The sequence below is a fragment of the Aquarana catesbeiana genome, linkage group LG02, assembly GCF_042186555.1.
Source record: "Aquarana catesbeiana isolate 2022-GZ linkage group LG02, ASM4218655v1, whole genome shotgun sequence".
NCBI classification, from domain to species: domain Eukaryota; kingdom Metazoa; phylum Chordata; class Amphibia; order Anura; family Ranidae; genus Aquarana; species Aquarana catesbeiana.
In genome coordinates, this window is record NC_133325.1 from 685687422 (window position 1) to 685703209 (window position 15788).

General features: G+C 39.3%; 1 long non-coding RNA gene across 4 annotated transcripts in view; it reads right to left on the reverse strand.

Moving 5' to 3' along the window:
• Nucleotides 1-11271: 11271 nt before the first annotated feature.
• LOC141129032 (uncharacterized) overlaps nucleotides 11272-15788 on the reverse strand; it is a 58412-nt gene continuing 53895 nt past the window's right edge. For all 4 annotated transcript variants that reach the window (XR_012241761.1, XR_012241759.1, XR_012241757.1 and 1 more), the window contains one exon: nucleotides 11272-13278. This is a non-coding gene — a long non-coding RNA (uncharacterized lncRNA). The remainder of the gene's footprint in view (nucleotides 13279-15788) is intronic.

The following is a 15788-nucleotide window of genomic DNA, read 5'->3' on the forward strand; positions in this document are numbered from 1 at the left end:
GGAACTGACTAACTGCCACTGACATAACCAGTGACATTAATACAGCGATCAGTGATAATACTATACACTGTCACTGTACTAAGGACAATATCTGGGAAGGGATTAACATCTAGAGTGATCAAGGGCTTAAATGTAGGAATGCGTCAATTCCATATTTTTTTTTAGCGAGTACTGATACTATTTTTTTATTACTCGCCGATACCAATTATCGATACTTGCCGGCAACGGTTTTGTTTATACTTCAGCATTCAGCAGGGTAACCCTGATGACAGCTGAATGAGTGATCAGCGGCCCCGTTTCTTAACTTTTTTTTTTTTTTTTTTTTTTTTGAGCAGTGTTAGTGTCCTGTTTAAAATGACACTAAAATTATAATTCTAGTACAAAGTATTGAAAAGGTATTTACACATGAAATAAATATATTTTTTTCATTTTTGGGCTTTTTCAATGTGATACGTGTAATTATATGATGAAGATGTAAAAATATTAACGAACAAAGCAAACAAAGACCCCCAAAAAGTTTTATTTATTAATAGTTTATAAAATAGCCTCCTTCAGAATCCCGTACGATAAACAGTGGCTTGCCCACGCATGTGCGGGAGTGACATCATTGCGGCTCTGGCCAGTCACACAGCCGGAGTCCTTAGACCTGGAAGGAAGACGGGTAAAGATAAAAGCGGCCTCCAGCGATGACATGGCCTCGCTGGAAGGCTTCATTTTCAGGTAAGTTTCACATAATGTGCTAGTACATAGCTCCCAACTGTCCCTGATTTCGAGGGACTGTCTTTGATTTGGAGCAATGTCCCTCTGTCCCTCATTCCTCCTCATTTGTTCCATAATTTTGGTCTGATCTATATAGTTGTATATAAAATGCACTTTTTATCTATTAAAAAGTGTTTTCCAGCACTAAACCTTTTTATACAATTTCTAAATTGCTGCATTTGTAAATTCCAAAAGCCGATATAAAAGAATAGTAGTGGTAAAAAAAAGCACTTGTGGGTTTAACCAATCTTTTTCTCCTTTAAGGGGCGTGGCCAGGGGTGTGTCCTATGCCTGCATACTTTTGCTGATAGGTGTCCCTCATTCCCATCTCAAAAAGTTGGGAGGAATGCTAGTGTGCGATGCATACTAGCACACTATGGCTTTACTGCAGGTCAGATGAAAAAAAAAGTCACCCAGCAGTTTACAACCATTTTAAAAGTGTGCCTATCTATGTGTAATGTGTGTAAAGTTTGCTGCTTTTTACTAAAGCTTGATCCCCCTGTACAAAGCTCTGTATTGTTTACCAACACAGCTCTGGTCTGTGATTGCACTCAGCCAATCAGCAGTGTTCTGTACACCAGATGTCTTGCTGATTATTTGTACCTTATTTGTACCTGTGTTGTTAAATTCATTTTACAAACTTTTTTATTTGGTACAAAGAAATAGTACAAAAAGCTTATTGACATATGCCATAAAATGTACAATCAAAGTAATTTCTACAAAAAGGAATAACAATATATATTAAGCGGTTCTTGAATAGAGTATACATTTATATATAAATATAGCAATTCCTATTATACATTAAACTCTATATTCATATAATACTCTTTGGTGAACTTCAGTATTTGGTAGAATTATTCAGGGTTAAAGAAGAGATTAGCATGGTTATACCATGGGTCCCATTTCTTTGTGTAGAATTGGTTAGTGTTTTGTTTTGTGTGGAATATTTTTTCCATTAAATTAATATTGTTAATTCTGGTTTTCAAATGTGAAAGAGGAACTGTGGGGGATTTCCAATGGTATGCTATCAACCAGTGTACAGCAACACATATTGTGTGGATCAATCTCATATTATGTATAGAGAGACCGATGATAGGGGAAAATAGGAGACAGTTATATATAGTGAGGTTTTTGTTGCTATTTGAGATTTTGGAGGCAAATTTTTCCAGTTGTTTCCATATCTGAGTAACTCTATCACAATCCCAGAAGATATGAGAAAAGGATCCTGCTGAATTGCAACCTCTGAAACATGTATGAGGGGTGTCAGGGAAAATAGCATGAATTTTAACTGGAGTATAATACCACCTTGTAAAAAGTTTGATTGCAGTTTCTTTGATCGTGATTGATCTTGTGCATTTGTGTAAGTTAGAGATACATTTGTCCCAATTTTCCATTGTAAATGAGAAATCACATTCTTGTTCCCACTTGAGCATATAGGGAAGTTTGGATTGTTCTGCATTATTGACTAGATTAGAGTAGATTTCAGATATCAGGCCTGCTCTCCTAGGTGTTTTTAGACAAATGTTTTCAAAAAATTATGGTGTGAGTGAGTTTACTGTTTGGAAATATGTACTAAAAAAATGTCTAATTTGGAGAAATTTATTAAATTCGGTATTGGGGATCTGATGTCTAGATTCCAATGAAGAGAATGAAGTGAAGTTGTTGTTTTCTAAAAAATTATAGAGGGATATTAGGTTATTATTTGTCCACCATGAAAAGTCTCCTCTCTCATTTGAGGTAAGGGGGAATTTTGGGTCACCAATAAAAGATGCAAGTGGAGGTGTGTTAGAGGTTAAGTTATATTTTTTGTTATGTAGTTTCCATAATTGATATGAATGTGAGACTAATTGATTAAGGTTGTCTAGGATGTGAGTTGATACTTTATTACCCCATAATATACTTGAGATAGAATATGGTTGGATGGAGTCTTTTTTTAAATCTAACCCATGGGACTTTGGGGTTGGGAATGTGCCATTGTGTTGTTTGTGACCATCTGGCGGCTAGGTAATAAAGCCAGAAGTCTGGGAGACCCAGACCACCGTTTTTCTGTGGATTGTGTAATACTGATCTAGATAGACGTGGATGGGAGTCTGACCAGATAAATGTATTGATTTCTGTTTGGAATTTAGTAATAGTTACTTTATTTAATCTGATTGGGAGGGCTCTAAATAGGTATAACATTTCTGGTAAGATTGTCATCTTAATCGCTGTAATTCGGCCAAGAAACGATATTTTAAAAGATTTCCATAATTTGAGCATCAATCTCATTTTTTGTATTAATGGGGTGTAGTTTTTTGAGGAAAGGTCATTAATATTTGGTGTAAGAAATATACCAAGATAAGGAAGAGAATCCATTGACCATGAGAAATTGAATGAGGAACGTAAGGAGTCTAATTGGGATGATGGGATGTTAATTGGCATACCTATAGATTTGGTGACATTCACTGTTAGGCCAGATAGTGAGGCAAATGTGTTAAGAGTATGTAGTAAATTTGGTAAAGCAATATTGGGTTGTGTGAGGAATAATACCATATCGTCCGCATACATACTCAATTTATAGGTATTATTGTTAGAATTATAACCTTTTATATCTGGGTTGTGCAGTATTTCTGTAGCTAAGGGTTCAAGTGCTAATGCGAATAATAAGGGAGATAGGGGACAACCCTGTCTCGTTCCTCTGCCTAGTCTGAAAAAGTCTGAATTACAGCCTGGTAATCTAATCCTAGTAGATGGGTTATGATAAAGAGCGTGAAAGGCGTGGAGAAATTCACCTAAGAAGCCGTATCTTTTCAGAACTAAGTCAAGGAAATCCCAGGATACACTATCGAATGCTTTATTGATATTGAGACTAAGAAGTAAAACAGATTTGGAGTTGATATTTGCGTCTTGTATTATGTTAGTGGCTAATCTAATGTTGTCTGTAATTTGTCTACCAGGTATGAACCCTGATTGGTAGGGGGAGATTAGTGAGGGAATTATTAATGCAAGTCTATTGGATAATAATCTACAGAATATCTTAAGGTCATTGTTTATTACAGAAATTGGTCTGTAGTTTTGTGGCAATGTGTGGTCTTTGTTTGGTTTTGGGATAAGAGACATATTTGCAAGAAGCATTTCTTTTGGGAACTGTTCTCCTTTAAGAATGTTGTTATATAATTTTGCTAAATTTGGTGTTAATAATTGTTGATATTGTTTAGAATAGAATGAGGTGAATCCATCTGGGCCCGGAGCTGAGTTTTTTTTAAGGGATTTTATTATATGATGTATTTCCTCCTCTGTGCATGGGGCGTTTAAAGCATCTATTTGTGTTTGGGTTAGCTTTGGAAATGGGATTTTCTCCAACCAGGACATTGCTGTGGGCGGGATCGATGATTTAGGAGCTGAAAGTAGGTCAGAGTAGAATTTTTTAAAGATAGATAATATTTCTTGTGGATGAGTGACTAGTTGGTTTGAGTTATTTTTGAGTTTATATACATGGGTGGGTTTTATAGATTGGTTAAGCTTGCGAGCAAACATTGACGAATATGCATTACTTGACAGGAAAAATTTTGCTTTTGACCATCTAAGGGACTTTTCTGCTTTATATGTGAGTAATGAGTCTAATTCATTAATTCATTACGTTTTTGGGATATTAATGAATATATGTTTGGGTCGTGCGTGTTGGTATGAATTTTGTATAGGTTGTGAAGATCTTTAGTAAGGGTATGGATTTTTTCCCATTTTAGTTTATTACATCTTGTTGCTCTTTTAATGAGAAGGCCTCTCAGAACAGCCTTATGTGCTAACCATAATGAAGTTGGCAAGATCTCTTGGGTGGAATTTAGATTGAAATAGTCTTTTATTTCTAAAGCGATCTCCTGGTTGTGTATGGGGTCTGTTAGAATTGATTCGTTAATTCTCCACAAATATGGAGTAGAAGTGAGGCCTATAAATTGAGTATTAAACGTTGTGATTTGATGGTCTGACCAAGCACACGGGTGTATTGAGGCGTCGTGGGAATTGGCAAGGATTATTGGGGTGCAAAAAATGTAATCAATACGTGAGTATGAATCGTGTGGGTGTGAGTAAAAAGTAAACTCACGGGCACCTAAATTCAATGATCTCCACGTATCAATTAGTTGTAAACTATTTATGTGCGTTATGGTTGTTTTTGAGAATGTTTTAGAATTTTGATTTTGTTTGCTGCGGTCTAAGTTAGGTTGGTAGGCCGAGTTAAAATCGCCACCTAAAATAATATGTGGTGAGTGGTATTGTTGTAGTATATTAAAGAAATTTGTGAAAAAAGTAGTTTGTAAATCATTTGGTGCATATACATTAGCAATCGTTAGTTCTCTACCTGATAACATTCCTTTTACGATGATGTACCTACTATCTTGATCCTTGTAAACCTGTTGAACCTCCAATGGAAAAGAATGGTGGATAAAAATTGCCACACCTTTAGTTTTGGAGGTGAATGTGGTATAAAAGGATTGATTAAAAGCTTTATGGAAATATGTGGGGTGTCCATCTTTCATGAAATGTGTTTCTTGTAACAATAATACTTTGGCATTTAGTTTTTTATATTGCAAGAATGCTTTTTTCCTCTTATGTGGTGAATTAAATCCTTGGACGTTGTGAGATAAGATTGTTATAGTCATGTGGTTGGAAACAAATTTGGGGGCTCATCAGGAAGTAATAAGATTTGATAAAATAAGGGAAATATGGTGTATAATTGACCAATTGTAATAGGGATAGATCCTGTAAAATAGGCGTACAAGGATTTAATCCAGTGAATAATCTTTACAATCAAGTGCAGCTTGAGGCATAACAAAAAAATTGTACCATCGTTTTTCTGTATAGTGTCTAAGAGTAACATAACATTAATTAAGAGTAAACAAAACTTGTAGTGAACAAACTGTATGGGGATGGAAAGAGAGTCATTTTCCAACCGACCGAGAGAGTTAAATCGAACCATAGAATTTAAACTCAGTCTTTGAGTATATGAGACAAAATTTTTGTGTCTAACAAGAGATAACATTAATAAGAACATAAAAAGATATATGAATAATCTTTTAGGAAAAATAGAAAACATTTCTCTAGTGAGAGAATATGTAGAGACTGAGAGGGGGTCAATCATGTCGGCATAGGCGGAACGCCACCTCCAATGTCATAGAAAAGTATAACTGTGCAGCTTATGTCTAGTATTCTAGAGCTTAAAGACGGTGTAATTGTATCTATTATTGATACCTAAGGGAAAGGGAGCTAAGGAAGAAAAAAAAAAAACTAGAAATAGATCCAAAAGTCTAGTGATGATGAAGAGCACACATATACAGATCAAACTTTAGATCTGTTGTACGGTTGTATACTAATACGTAATGAATAATATGCATTACTACTACTATACCAGAGAATGAAGCGTGTAATTGTAGTATTAACTGTTATATCCAATAGGTATAGTGATCTACTGAAGGTCAGGCCAAATTGTTGGTTAGTATAAGAGATGCAAAACCATGTTACTGCATGGGCGCATGTCTAGTGAGGATTGTGAGAAGCACACCTGTAAGAGAGCAAAAAGTGACTATGGTCTGGTTTTTTTAATTGGTATGTCTTTCCAATATATGACACAAGATGGCAGTGTTATGGTATGGTATAACATATAACAAAACTGCATTGAGACTAATAAAAGCCTGTGTAGAGAAAGATATTTAAGGCTTGTAGTGCCATGTTGCGACAGTAGATGTCAGTGTAGTGCCATTATTCAGATGAGCTTAGAAAGTCCATCTGAATATATTTGCCTTATTATGAAGACATACATTGAATTAATACTGAATTACCCTTAGTTACTCATAGATGTATGTGATTGCAAGACCTCGATAATTAGTAAGGTTGAGTAGGCACATACCAGTTATGTAATAAACTGTAAATAATACTGAAATATATATATAAAAAAAAAAAAGAAATTTAAATAGAATTAAATAAAATAATATGGAGTTTGCAAAAATACGTAAAAATGCATGCATCAAAATTCCCACATCTGCATAAATATAGTGGCAGATGCACAATGACTTATAATAAGCAGTGTATTGAGGAAGTAGAAAAAAATACACAAAAAAACTCCAGAAAAAAAATAAAAATATAAAAAAATTAAAATTAAAAATTAAAAAAATTGTCTTCCTGTTAAAGCTTTATGAGAGAATGAAAAGGGGAACTAAAAAGTCTTAGTAGCTCTTCTCTAGCTCCATTGAGCGGGATCGTGTCTGTATCTGCGTCTGTTTCCACGGGAAGCCGGGGTGTTCCAGATAGGTGCTGGGCTGTTTGTAGAGGGAGTACGTGGGAGGTTGCTGGGGTTTAGAAGACCTAATTTTATCAGGATGTCTTGACCTTCGGTGATGTTGGTGGCTACGTAGGTGGTACCGTTATGAGGAATTATTAATTTAAAGGGGAAACCCCATCTGTAGCGGATCCTTGCTGTAGAGAGAACTGAGGTGATTTCTTTCATTTTTCTGCGTCTATCAAGCGTTGCCTGCGAGATGTCCGGATAGATCTGTAGCTGAACTCCATCTAACGTGATGTTTCTGGTGCTCCGTGCGGCACGCATTATTTCTTCTTTAATTAGGAAATCTTTCATACAAAGTACAATATCTCTGGGGGGTTTATCAGGCGGAGGTTTAGCTCTAAGTGCACGATGTATGCGGTCACATTTGAAGGATTCGGGGTTTTGCTCTGGTAATAGAGATTGGAATAATTTTGTGGAGTATGCGATAAAATCTGTGACAGATTCTGGGGCTCCTCTTATTCTAAGATTGTTCCTTCTGTTTCTATTGTCCAAATCCTCCACGTGCGCTTGCAACTGGGAAAAAGCTGATGCAAGAGATTCATGTTCTCTGGAGAGATCATTATAAGCAATTGATAGTTCATCATGCTTATTTTCTAGCAGGTCAGTACGTGTTCCTATTGCTGCTATTTCCTGGGATAAGGTACACGTGGATTTCTGTATCTCTGTTTGGAATTTAGTGAGCAGTTTAGAGTATAAAGCTTCTAAGCTGTTGTCCAAATCTGATTTAGATAAGGGAGTGTACTCACTGCTTTTTGAAGATCCTGTGTCCATCTGTTGTAGGTCTTTAGCAGGGGGATGGGCGGCAGATGATGTAGGCAGGGTGCCAGCGCCATATATAGCCATGCTCTTCTCCTTTGATCTGAGCAAATAGTGAGTGAGAGAGTTCTGTTGACTCCGTCTCTTTTTTTGAGAATTCGGCATGCACAGATGATAGTCCGAGGGGTTAACTTACTTTCAGGCAGTTTTTATGAGTTTATGACCCCATTTAAGTGGCTTTAAGCCCTGAAGGTGCCAGAGCTCTGATTAGAAGCAGTCGCGCGCAGTCCCATGCCGCACATATACGCCCCTGTGTTGTTAAATTCATATGCAAAATGTGTAATTTACTTAAGACAATCATATGTGGTGTGCAGGCTCCATCTAGTGTTCCTTTTTGGTATTGCTGCAGTACTGTTTTTTTGTTTATTTGTATGTGTAACTAAGGAAGTTGTCAGCAACTAGGGAATTCTGGGTAGAATCTTGGCAGGAAGTGAACCATCCACCATTCTTTTCAACACATTGCAGGAAGTAAGACATGTCTTTCGCAATCTATCGCCATCACTCCTTAGATAACTTAAAATGTAAGTTTTTATTATCTCATCTTGTATTGTACATCATTGTTTCTGCAATGTATGCTGTATTGTATGCAATATTATACTTATTGAAGTCTATTTCTGTTATTTGTAGCTTCACCTGGCTTGTTCCTGGCTTGGGATAAGAAGGTTTAGCTATCTGCTCCTTGAGATAGAACAAGCAGGTCCCAGCCGTGTATCATTGGCCCAGGACTTGCTGACAGGCTCCTGCTGTATACAGTCACAGAGGGAGGCGGGCAGGGGGCGCGCATGCACGCGCCCTAAACCCAGAAGCTGCAATGTACAGGTATGTCGCTTCGCCTGCAGCCACTGCTCACCTGCAGTTAGTGGAGGATTAAGGTGGTCATGGGCCCCTAGGCTACTTTTTGTGTGGCCCCCTCCTAAGTATGCTTTACCAGAAAATAAATTATTTAGTGCCATGTGTAAAAGGGTAGACCTATATTACACGCCTCAAGTGCAACTCTCAGGTCTACAGCCCAAACACATTCAGACATGAGCCTACTATAAACAGCAATGCCACAGAAAAAAAGCATTTAAAATACACCTGCAAGCTGGTAGCAGATTTTACCTTTCTAAACCAACAGTTAGGCCAAAAACGTCTCCAGCGGCGGCTCCTGTTTAACTGAGGCAAAATCACAAAATCCTGACAGAGACCAATCGAAACGCTGTGTAATATTCCAATAAAATAAAAGCCATAAAAATACCATAAACAGCAGCAGCAGCACATAAAAGCAAGCAATAATCAACATCAGAACAATCATACGTTCCAACGGCAGGAAGTGCCAGCATCCATGGGCGCAGCCTTTCCATCGGACACCACTGCAATCCAGGAAACGGACCAGACTCACTCCCAGGATATCCGGCAGCTTTTGCCAACATGCTTGTTCACTATGTACCTTTGTGAGTACCTTTTTACAATTTTATTAAACTCCATGTTTTTTACTGCACTTAGAGTGGCACCTTTGTTTCATTTTCAGAGTACATATAACACGCACCCTAACATTAAGAGGGAAGTTTCAGAAAAAAAAACTTCCCACAGCCCCCTGCACAGTACACAGCCCCCTTTCCCTGCACAGTACACAACCCTCTGCACAGTACACAGACCCCCTGCACATAACGCAGCCCCCTTTCCCTGCACAGTACACAGACCCCCTGCACATAACACAGCCCCCTTTCCCTGCACAGTACACAGACCCCCTGCACATAACACAGCCCCCTTTCCCTACACAGTACACAGACCCTTTACCCTGCACAGTACACAGACATCTGCATAGTACACAGACCCCTTTGACTGCATATCACACAGGCTTCTTTCATTATAAAGACCCCCAGTCTCCTGGGAAAGAATACTCTAAAGTTGAGAAAACATCACTGCCAGCCCTTTCTCATACACCGCTCCTCCTGTGTCACTCATTGTAAATCAAAACTTCTAAATACCTCAATTAACTCAGTTCTTCGTGACCCGGTCATGTGACTGCTCTCCTCTGCTGTTTCATTGATGGTCACATGACCGCTCTCCTCCTGCTAACAAAGGCTACAGGAGGTGGAGTGGGAGGAGGAGAGCGGCCAGACAGAGCAGCTTTTTCCATTTACATTGAGAGTGACACACGAGGAGCTGTGCATAAGAAAGGGCTGGCAGTAATGTTTTTTCAACTTTAAAGTATGCTGGCAGCGCTGTCCCAGAGCCAGGAGAGGCGGTACAGCTGGCCTGATACCCCCCCAATGGGTGGCACCCGGGGCGGACCGCCTGATCCCCGCCCCCTGTTGGTAAAAAAAAAATTATCGGCGTATTTGTATAACACGCAGGCATGGTTTTTATTCTACATATACATAAATATATATAAATTAATAAAAATATCATGGCCAATCAGGGGCCCTTGCACACGTGGGGCCCTGGGCTGCAGCCTAGACCAGCCTGTGCATTAATCCACCACTGACTGCAGTACATTGCGGGTGGGCAGTCGGCAAGTGGTTAATGCATTGTGCCTAATTCAAAATACATCTGTGACAGTTTTGGTTCTGACAGCAACTTCAAATTCAGGTAGTTCTAATTTGCTCAACTTCTGCCGTAACACCCAGAAACAAATTCAAAATAAAACACAGACAATTTGTATCTTACGAAAGTGGAGCTAATTAGGACCGATTTTATTTTGCCATAAAGAGACAGATTTTGTGAAAACGTCTTGCATATGTTCTAAACCTGACGCAAAATGTGCCAAATTCAAGCACAAGCTCTAAACAGGTTAATGAATTTGGTGCGCGCTGCACCACTTGTAGAACATATGTGGGACATGTTCACAACATTTGACTGAGCCAGTCTTTATAAATTCCAGGGTGTATGTTTTAGAACAGTGATGGCAAACCTTGGCACCCCAGATATTTTGGAACTACATTTCCCATGATGCTCAGGTACTCTGCAGTGTAGTTGAGCATCATGGGAAATGTAGTTCCAAAACATCTGGGGTGCCAAAGTTCGCCATCACTGTTTTAGAAGTTTGTGAACACTAAATGCTGTTCTGACATTACCCTTACTGGAACCGGTTCAGAAGTTCTAAAGGGCACCAACAAATAGTAAATCAAACATGATCATACCGCCTGTTATCTGAGGTTATGCCTATTTACTATGTAAGGACTCATTTGTGCTTTGTTTTCTCTAGAAATAAAATTTACCGTCAGCTAGTTTTGAATGCAGAGATTACCTGATGGAAAAATCAATGATTTCAAGTACCAATTTTCCTGTTAAGGTTTGGTTGATTAAAATGTTTATTTTCTCATTAGCATTGGCTAATGATGGCTGTTGTCACTTTATACTAATTATACATGAAATAAAATCCTATTTAATGACTCATCATATCACATACATATTGTATAAATGGGAATTAAGCAGAATTGTCATCATGTATAATATTGGCACAGACAATTGGCTTCTACAATCTGACAGAAATTAACTTGGTGCTTTTACCCAACAATGAAAAGTTACAACACACATGGCAAAGAAACAGGTTCACTTTTCAGCCCAATTTCGCTTTAAACATAATAACTGAAAAAACTAGCCAAGCATGAAAAAGTAGCTTTAACCACATCAATACCAGGCACTTTCACCCCCTTCCTGCCGAGACCAATTTTCAGCTTTTAGCGCTGTCACACTTTGAATGACAATTGCGTGGTCATGCTACACTGTAACCAAATGAAATGTTTATCATTTTTTTTTCCACACACAGAGCTTTCTTTTGGTGGTATTTGATCACCACTGTTGTTTTGGGTTTTTTTGCAAAAAAAAACAAAACGTTTTTCTTAATTCCTTTAATAAAATGTTGTAAATAAGTAAGTTTTCTCCTTCACTGATGGGCACTGATGAGGCTGCACTGATGGGCACTGATAAGGTGGCACTGATAAGATGGCATTGATGGGCACTAATTGGCATCTGTAATGGGCACTGACAGGCATTACTAATGGGCACTTATTGGCATCTGTGATGGGAACTGACAGGCATTACTGATGGGCACTGATTGGCATTTGTGATGGGCACTGATTGGCATCTGTGGTGGGCACCTCTGATAGGGGCTGCACTGATAATCAATGCGCTGATTTTCAGTGCAAACCCCCCCCATCAGGAGAGCCACAGATCGGCTCTCTTCTGCTCGCTCTTTGTCAGCCCGAACTGAGGAAAGCTGATTACCAGCACTTCCTGGTTACCGCTGTGATCAGCTGTGGTTGGTCACAGCTGATCACTTGGTAATGAGCCCACGTCATAGGCTTTTTACAGAGATCAGAGATGCGGTGTGTCAGAGCGACCCACTGCACCACTGATCGGTTTACCGCTTATCCTGCTAGACATCATATGACACCCAGTCAGGATAACTGATCCCCTGCTCGGCCATCATTCTGCTATAGGCCAGGCGAGATGTGGTTAATTGTAATACTCTTGTCCTCACAAACAATAAGAGGAAAACTAATATAAAAGATAAATTAATTTAAAGAATGTTACCCCAACATTTCATATTCCTGATATGTGCCTGTTGTACTTGAGTTAAAAAAAAATCTTGTTCTCTTTGTATTGCTTCCTTTGTGTGAAATACTTGGTTATCTTGCCAGTTTCCCTGTTTTCCTATTTGAAACTGACCATACTAGGCATAGAAGCACATCCATCTCAGTGTGGTCAGTTTTCTGACTATGTTGGGAGAACAGCCTGTTTCTCCATCCCTACCTCTCGAAGCCTCTTATGCAGCTGAGATTAGAGATGATGTGTTCACTTATAAAAAAATAAAATAAAGGCTTTTCTATTTTTTTTAATTTACTGTATAAATGTTTTGCCTTTCATTTCTGTTTTAAACTGCATGGGATGTTTTACAAGAGAATGGTTCATATATACTTTCAATCACCACAATAAACCTAAAAAAAACCCACAACGTTGCCCCAGACAACCACACACACGCACACTCATATACCGCAGCCCTGACTGCTTTATAAACTAAAGCTGTATTCAAAAGTTTCAATGCTGATTACCATCACCATGATGGTGTAGCACCCCCTCAGTAGGCTAGTGTTAGGTACATTTAGTTTTTGGCCTTCCTGTATTCAGGGAGAGCAGTAATCGTTTATTAGTGTCTGTTCTAGGTTCTGCTGTGCAGGCTCAGCTAGTTTCTCCTTCATCCTCCTGATATTTGAGATACAGTTGGTGGGGGAGTTTGACTCTGGCCTACATATTCATGCTAAAGAAAAAGTGTGGTGTGCATTTGTGTTCAGTCCTCTTTACTCTGATATCCTAACTTAAATCTATTGGAACCAATTGCCTTCAGGAGTAGAGATGGAAAATTCCCGAAATTGTTAAGCCATGGAAAAAAACGTTTTTTTCTGGAAAAAAATGAAAAAAATTCAGTGAGTAGTTTTACAAACTGAAAGTAATTTTGTTACACAGAGAATGTGAAATACAGTGTATATAAAAGTATTATGTTTGAAATAAAAGTACAGCTTATTCAGTAAATAAACTAAACATGCTTTTAATATTTTTTTATTATTATTACAAATAGAATACCAAGGACTGTAGATGATAAGAACATTTCAACTATCCATGAGAGATAACCACCCCCCTTTTAGCTCATAATAATTTAAAAGTGTCCTGTCAATATGCATTTTCAGTTATTGACATTGCTGATCCAGAAGCATATATTGCTCTTGCAAGAGCTTGATCAATGTTCACCTGATCAAGTGCCATTTTATCTATAAATTAAGTATTACGTATTTTTGGGAGGCCGTGGTTTGCAACACTTCTTTACTTGAAGATGCTGCTGGTGAAGAAACAGATGATCCAGAAGCAGCAAAAAGAATGTTTGGGGCAGCACAGTGGTGTAGTGGTTAGCACTCTCACCTTGCAGCAATAGGGTCGCTGGTTCGGATCCCAACCAAGACACTACCTGCCTGGAGTTTGCATGTTCTCCCTGTGCCTGCGTGGGTTTCCTCTGGGTACTCCAGTTTCCTCCTACACTCCAAAGACATGCTGTTAGGTTTATTGGCTTCTGTCCAAAAAAATTGGCCCTGGTATGGGTGTGAGCTGGGGCTTTTGGAGGTGGGTGTGGTGGAGCACTGTGTAGATTGATGGCGCTACATGGGTACCTTAAATATATATAAAAAAATAATAATATAGTGGATGGGCATCTTGATGGGATGCAGTGTGTGGGGATAGGGACAATTGTGGGTGCTCACTCAGGTTGAACTGGATGGATTGGTGTCTTTATTCAACCTTACTAACTATGTAACTATGTTATGTTCCTGGAATGAAAACTCTGGAGGGAAAAGCTACTTGCACTTTCATTACGGTCCTCATCATTTCATTCCAAAATGTATTTTGTAGTGTGTTTAGGGCACCTCTGGCATGCAAGGATGTGTTTTGTTATCCTTGTAGCATTTGGAAAAGATTATTTAGTCTCACAATATGTGCAAATTGCAGCTTTGTTCTCAGTAGAAATCATACTGTGGAAATGTTTCCAAACTCTAGATTGAGTTGGTCTCGCCATTTTACTGAGAGGAAGAAAAGAAAAAAAACTATTTACTAAGCAGACTATAGGTAAACGCTATGCTGTGATGGTGGAGAACATTTATAGGAATCATTTAGAGGTTATAAAGATAAACTAATTTGTCAGAAAAATGTACCCTCTTACCGATCAATTCTTCTGGAAATCATCGGTGCAGCCTACTGTATCAGTGCCGCCTCAACAGTGCCCATCAATGCAGCCTATCAGTGACCATCAGTGCAGCCTCATCAGTGCCCATCAGTGCAGACTATCAATGCCCATAAATGCAGCCTATCAGTGCCCATCAATGCAGTCTGATCAGTGTCCATCAATGCAGCCACAGGGAGGAATCGGGAGGAGAGCCGGCCAGATCACACAGAGAGGGGATCTCCCGCTGTGACACAGCTTGGATCTGAAACGCCGGCCGCTGTCAAAGTCCCACCTCTCCCTTCCTCACAGTTTCCTGGCCCATTGCTGGGAGGAGACTCCCACTGATAGGCTGCATTGATGGGCACTGATAAGGCTGCACTGATGGATACTGATAGGCTGCACTGATGAGGCTGCATTGATGGGCACACAGAGAGGGGAACTCCCGCTACGACACAGCCTAATTTCAGATCCAAGCTGTGTCACGAAAGGAGTTCCCCTCTCTGTGTGATCTGGCCGGATCGTCTTTCCCTTCCCCACAGTTTTCTGGCCGATCGCTAGGAGGAGACTTGGCTCTCGGTTAACCCTGTCTGCTGGTGGAGCCCGCCCTCCCCCTTCTGATGCGGCACACACTCATCCTCAGCTATATTCCACTCAACAAATGTGGACAAGTGAGTGGAAAGTTTGAGGGCTGCAGAAAGCTCTACTGAGGATCTAGGTCACAGGCAACAAGTACAGAAGCTGACTAATACTGCAGGTGGCATTACGGTTTACAGGGCACAATGAGTACCTACCATGTGAATTCTAGAGACTTTTCTTTGCACTATTTGGGAAAGCCTACTACAGTACTTCCAGGACTATACTCCTGTTGAGGAGACCCTTTATATAATATAGTTAGCCTTCACATTCAAGAGGGAGGTTTCAACCTGAAAGAGCAGATCAGCATTAGAGTCCTCAGTTATAATTTTGTTAGAAGTTTTCAGATTATCCCAAGGCTCACTCTCACCTTATCCCAGTTCTTTCAGCATATAAATTGTAAAAAGACGTTCATGGGCTGATCTTTGACTTGAGTGACTATGAAAATGCTATGTGCCTGGTCACCATGTGCCTCTCAGGGAATGGAACCTGGTCTGAGGTCTGTGCTACAATGGTATCCTTCAGTGTGCACACAGTTTGTATAGTTTTGTCATAAAATGTATCCAGCTT